The sequence below is a fragment of the Cryptomeria japonica genome, chromosome 1 (genome assembly GCF_030272615.1).
Source record: "Cryptomeria japonica chromosome 1, Sugi_1.0, whole genome shotgun sequence".
In the NCBI taxonomy this organism is placed as follows: Eukaryota; Viridiplantae; Streptophyta; class Pinopsida; order Cupressales; family Cupressaceae; genus Cryptomeria; species Cryptomeria japonica.
The window spans coordinates 266563431-266570408 of NC_081405.1; positions in this window are offsets into that span (position 1 = coordinate 266563431).

Below are 6978 nucleotides of genomic sequence, written 5' to 3' on the forward strand. Positions count from 1 at the left end.
CAACAACATCTAAACCTTCGCACATAAGGATACAAACATCCTTAGAACAAGGTATTAGTACTTGTTTTACAGTCATTTACATTTACAGCTCTTGCTCATTTCTTGGTTAATTCCAAAACCGGGGTTTGACCTAAAGGCAAACCCCTAATCCCTAACCCCCCAATCGTCTTCGCTTTTCTGTGTGTAGGTTGCAGGTACGCAGCTGAAATTGAAGATCTGGAATCCTTGTACAGAGATGAACAGATCCCCCTTCGTTTCGCAGATTTTTTGGAGGACCATGGCGCCGGGTGCCATCGTCCTGACAACTTTTGCTCAAATTTACAGGACAGCGCCGTATCGACATTTTACTGCTAATTCCAGGTTCACAGCTTCATACTGTATTCCTATCTCAGTTTATAAGCGAATCTTTCTCACTTTCTATGCATTCCTAGCTTAATTCTTCTATGTACATTCTTTACAAAAGAGGGTAGCCTTGCTGTCATAACCCTTGAAACACATTTAGCATCTAATCTTGCATTGTGTGGGATTGGATCTTGTGGGTTTCAACCCCTCTTTTGAATGTAAAGTCTCTCCCCTAAGTGAAAACCATCAACCCTAGAGTGAATCTCCCTTCTCTCTCCTCGGAGTTGGAAGAGGGGAGAGCAACTAGGGTTCGATCGCGATTTTCCGCTTTACATTTTGGTGAACCCGACGTGAACATCCTTTCTGATTTTTCATGCTTAGATCTGAAAAAATTGATTACATTTCCATGTTTGATCTTTTGCAAAATTTTAGAGGTGATTGCATAAAAACCCTAAAATTTCTTTTTAGTAATTAAGCTTGTGAAATGTTTAATTGTTAATGCTTGTTTCAGATCTGCCCTTCTATTACAAATTATCAATTCATATTTGTGCTTTAATTTTGAAAATTAAGTGGTTAAGTGTCAAAACCTTAATTTTTGAAACCCTCTTGATTCAACCTTTGTTCGACAATTTCACTGATCAAAACATCTCCAAATCAGCTGTAACTTTGGATTCTGCAATAAAATCACAATATCTTTCATCCCTGAAAATTTGGAAAAAAGTTGCGAGGACCGTGTGCACTCCGAGCGCCATCGTCCCCGACATTTTTTCCGAAATTTCGGGAGCTAGATCTTACTGTATTTTTCTGCTAAAATCTAGAATTTTGGCTGATTTTATCAATTTTAACACTTTCAAAATTAAAGTCAAAGTTGGTCTAGGGATTACTTGGATTAACGCTTCTAATCATTCAGAAATCATTGAAATTGAAATTTTGTGTTAAACTGGTGTTCTTACTGTCCTAAATCTGAAAAGTGTGTTTGCATTCATTCAAAATTTCAGTGCTTTATTCAAATTCTTACAATTTGTGACTTTTGAAATTAAGTGCTTAATTACAACAACTTTTATTTCCGCTTTCAAAATTGAATTTTGCGTGAAATTGAGTCAATTTTTGAATTTCAAAATTTGCATTGCTCTTGACATTCCCTCTAAAATCATAAAATTCAAAATTTCAGTTTCCCTCTTTTTTTCAAAATTCAAATTTTGCATTTTTCGACAATCTTGGTAGGGTTCAATTTTGAGATTGCAACTTTAATTTGGCCTATCTACAGATTGTAAAATCACTCAATTTTTTCAGATTAGCTTTAAAATCATCATACCTTTCATCCCTGCAAATTTCGAAAAAAGTTGCAAGGACCGTGTTGCACTCTGAGCGCCATGGTCCCGGACATTTTTTCTGAAATTTCGGGAGATTGTCCTGATTGCATTTAACAGCTTAAATCCAGAAGATTGGCTGATTTTATTGAAAATTGCTATCTCTAAAATCAAAATTTTCTCTCCCTTTCTAGTGCATGAGTTTTACAACAATAAGCCCTACTTACACTATTCCCGTTAGACGAAGCCGTAGAATTAAGTCTTTCCGAGGTTTAATTACCGAGGAGATGGAACCTAATTTGAATAGCCTTTTTAACGAGGACATGGTTAATTCCTCTAATCCTCCTAATGATGAAGAAGCTCTCCATGAGGTTTCTGAAGAACAAATTTCGAAATTGGATAACCAATTTGATGATTTTCTACAATGGATGTCTCATGAGTACCCTGATAGTCAAGCTCTTCCTTTAATTGAGGGTCTAAAACGTATGCTTCAAAGTGATAAGAATGGAATTGATATTTTGCGTGGTATTGCACACATTGTGGATTCGAATGTGATGCCTATGAAGAGTTGTGCTGAAATTTTGGGTTATACACAACCTCCTACTCAAGTCAATCATTCTATTCCTTTGATGACTTCTATTGCTAGCATACCTACCTTTACATCAAATATAATGGCTACTTCTACACAAGACATTCCTCCTGTGATCACCAGTCATGGGGGCAATCCTTCTTCTTCAATTAACCCTCTTCCTTCATTCATTCCTTCAATGAGTGTTCCTATTACATCTTCACAAATGAACATGACGCAAGGGGTCAATTCATTTAACCATTCCATTCCTTCTTGTAGTGTTCCTCTTGTCCAATCATCCCCTATAATTGACTATCATAGAGTCCCACCACCTTACTCTTTGCCTTCTTTCAATAACATAACACCTCCATCTCAATCTAACACATCTAATATGAACTCTTCGACTGAAGCGACCATTAACAATCTTGCACAAACTGTCTCTTCTTTACAACAACAAATTGCCTCTATGAATCAATCTAAGTTTAGTGTGCCCACATTTGATGTTGCGAGCCCACTTTCTCTTGACATTGTTCGAGCTATTCCCCCTAAACATGTTGAAATCCTGCATTTGGAACTTTATAATGGTAAAGGTGATCCTCTAACACATGTTAAGACTTTTCAAACAATTTGTACTGATTTTGCTTATGACCCAAGGTTGCTTGCAAAACTATTCACGAGAACATTAAGAGACAAAGCCCTACAATGGTATTGCTCGTTGCCTTCTTATTCTATTACTTCTTTCGAACAACTTGCAAATGCTTTCATTCAACAATTTCAAAACAATATAAGTCCTAAAGTTACTTTGATTGATTTAATGCATTGTAAACAAGGTGTTAAAGAAAAAGTGACTGATTTCATTGGTAGATATAAGCATTTGTATGCTCAAATTTCTTTTCCAGTGCCTGACAATGATATTCAAAGAATCTTTATTTCTAATTTACAAAAAGATATTCGAGACAAACTTCTGTTTTCTGAGTTTACTTCTTTCCAACAGTTGTGTGCAACTCTTCACAATTATCAACTGACTGTGAGTCAAATGGAACAATCACATCCTATGGCTCTGAGTGATAAGGGTGATAGCAGTCAACAACCATTTGGGAAGTTTAAACCGAACAGAGATTCCATCAAATTCAATGAAAACATCATCAACAACAATGTGAATGCAGCATCAGGTGTGCCTCCTATTTCTAAGTTTTTCAAGAAAGAAAGAAAGTATACTCCTTTGAATGAATCATTGCATAGTATTATGAATAAGTTATTGGAACAAAATGTGCTTACTCTTCCTCCTATAAGGCAAATTGATCCTGCAAAGATTACTTCACCTTATTTTGATAACAAAGCCTTTTGTCAATTTCATCATCACCCTGGGCATGATACTGAAAAATGTTTTTCTTTAAAGGGTAAAATTCAAGATTTGATTGATAATAATACTATTTCTATTTCTGGAGTAAATGATAAAAGCAATACATCTGTAGCTCCTCCTAACCAAAATCTTCAGATTTTCACTGATCCATTACCTTCTCATACGTCTAATGTGATTGAGGCTAATGATTCCTCTCTCTCATCTGATGGTCTTGTGTCTATGGCTCCGAATGTGATTAACTTTGTAGAGCAGCAAGAAAACCCTAAAGAACCTTCCATCACATTTGATTCCAGTGAAACCATCAGGGCACCTGATGGTCCTTTATACATAGTTGCAAAAGTCAAGAATACACCTTGCCATGGAGCGCTTATTGATCCTTCGTGCATGATTAATGTTATTACTGAAGAATTTCTTTTTACTTTGCAATTGAATCAAGTGATTTATGACAAAACAGATGTGATTGTGAAACTATTTGATGCATTTTCTTCTCCTGCAATTGGTTCTATTACATTGCCTATTGAGGTCCATAACAAATCCCTTGATGTGAACTTTTCTATTATTCCATCTTCCGAACAATTTTGTGTGAAGCTTGGCTATCCTTGGCTATCTTCCATGAAAGCTATTGCTTCTCCTATTCATAAGTGTTTGAAATTTCCCCATAATGGTGAAGTTGTTACTGTCAATCATAGTCTCTTTAAACTAGCTGAAAGAACTTCTAGTGTTCCTATTGATTACTTTTGGCCTAAACAATTCCAATCTCTTCCTCTGTGAAGTGATCATATTTTCAAATCTTATCAAAAGTGGAAAACAGATATGATCCTATCTCTAAGTGAACCTAGAACACCCAAACTTGATATTCCTATCATTCTTGAGAAGGAAGTTCTTCCTTTGAAAGATAAAACTAATGTCTTTCCTCAAGAAGATTCCCAACCCATCCCTATGGATGTGACTATGTCTATATCTAATAAACTTCCTAAAAGTAGACCTATCCCTCCTCGTCATGATGGACTTGGTCTTCTTCCTAAACCAAAAATTCCTCCTTTATATGGAACAGTTCCTCCTCCTTCTTTTTATAGAGAGAAGAGACCTTCTTCTTCTCCTATTATTCAGCCTAAGAGACCACAACCTAAACACCCAAGTGATAAGGATGAGAACATTCCTCCTCCTCAATCTTCGCAACTTCCTACTAAGACTAGACAAAATCGTTCTGCACGTGAACGCCGGCGAAAGCGTCGTCTTAGAGCTCAAACTTTGCAATCTCCAAAAACACCTTCAACAAGCATTATTCCATTTTCTCCTCAACCGAGAATTGAGCCAAAATCTCCTAAACATAAGATGCATGATGGTCTTGATCCTATGCGAATTAAAGACCCCATTTTTATAAATCTTGATGATGATATAGATGAAAATGTTATTCATGATGAAAATGTTACTTCTCTTGCTTCTGATAGTGAATATGAACTTGTTGATATTGATAACCATTTATCTAATGAATTTTCTAAAGCACTTATCCTAGCTCCTAGACAAGAACAATGTGGCTCGGAACATGAACATAGCCCTTGTTTGGATCTTGTGATAGCTCCATCTGTTGTGTTGGATGTTCCTCCTCTAGCGTGTTCCCTGCCTTTCCAAAACATTGATCAGCAAGATCGGGGGGTAGATGACGTGCTAGACTAGATACATTAGCATAGCAGATTCTCTCCTCCTCTCTTTCGTTACTCCTTCTATATGTTATTCTCATTCTTCTATTTGTTGTCCTTAGTGTTGTCTACTTGAGGACGATGCAAAGCATTGAGATTTTTTTTTTTGGTCTCTCTCATGTTGACTTAAAAGACACATGTGTTCCCTTCTTCTAGGTGACCTTCCTTGATTGGGGAATGAAGAACAATTATGCATACATACATATGATATATATACATGAATTATCATACAGCATACTGACCTCGAGGAAAGCGAAGTCACCTCGTGCTTTGTGTTTTGTGTCTATTATCCTTGGGCTTATCTCACACTTGGGGGCTAAATCCTTGTGATAACATGCTCCTTTCTCATTTCTTATATGTATCACTACCTTAAAGCAATCACCCCCGGTGAGGTGTGTGCGATCGCTTTAACGTAGGGGGGCATACATCCCGTTCATATCTTTTCAAGATACTTGAAAATTTCTTGACAAATTTAGCTTTGCCTTAAAAATTTTTGATATCTTTCTTGCATGACTCATAGTGAGGGAACCTTACTACTGACAGTCATGGTTCTCCCTCGTGATCTTCCCTTTTACTTTGTCGATCGAAGTCGCAAGATCCTTAGTCCACTAGGGGCTTGGTGTGTCTTGCCTCCTTGACGTGGTGAAAGTCTTTCAATGTTGTTTCCTTGTACTTTACCGGAAGTATGAGCATACGCCTATACTCCCGCTAAAGTGGGGGCTAAATGTAGCGTCCTAAAATTGTGACACTTGCAATTTCAACTGCATTTCGGTCTTCACAATGGCGACACAACACGCAACCTGAATGGAGACCCCGAAACCTGATTATGACACTGAAAACTGCATTTTCTTGCACCTTGGCCTGAACCTCCTTTGCACCTTGCTGTCCCGAGAGGTGGGACCAGAGCGCCCAGCGCCCTGGTCCCCAGGACCATGGTGCCCAGCGCCCTGGTCCCTAGGACCATGGTGCCCAGCGCCCTGGTCCCTGGGTCCTATTTTGGGCCCGGTCTCTTTTGGACTTCGGGTCTTTATGTTTGCAAATTGGAAAATTATCTTTCCTGGTCGGCCTAAGGTCGGGAAAATCAGTCTATCAGCCCTAAATGACAAGTATATAAACTACATTGTCCTCTCCCATTTGGGGGAAGAGGGACACATGTGTACAAAGCGTGGAAACTATACTCAAGTATTCAAGCATTCAAGCATTCAAGCATTCCTTCAAGCAATTGATCATTTCAAGTCTCCATTCAAGGCTAAGTGTTGCATTCAAGACAAGGATTCAACCATTGAAGAGGAGATCACATACTACATGCTACATACAACATACAAACATACAAAAAACAACAACATCTAAACCTTCACACATAAGGATACAAACATCCTTAGAACAAGGTATTAGTACTTGTTTTACAGTCATTTACATTTACAGCTCTTGCTCATTTCTTGGTTAATTCCAAAACCGGGATTTGACCTAAAGGCAAACCCCTAATCCCTAACCCCCCAATCGTCTTCGCTTTTCTGTGTGTAGGTTGCAGGTACGCGGCTGAAATTGAAGATCTGGAATCCTTGTGCAGAGACGAACAGATCCACCTTCGTTTTGCGGATTTTTCGGAGGACCGTGGCGCTGGGTGCCATCGTCCCGACAACTTTTGCTCAAATTTACAGGACAACTCCGTATCGACATTTTACTGCTAATTCC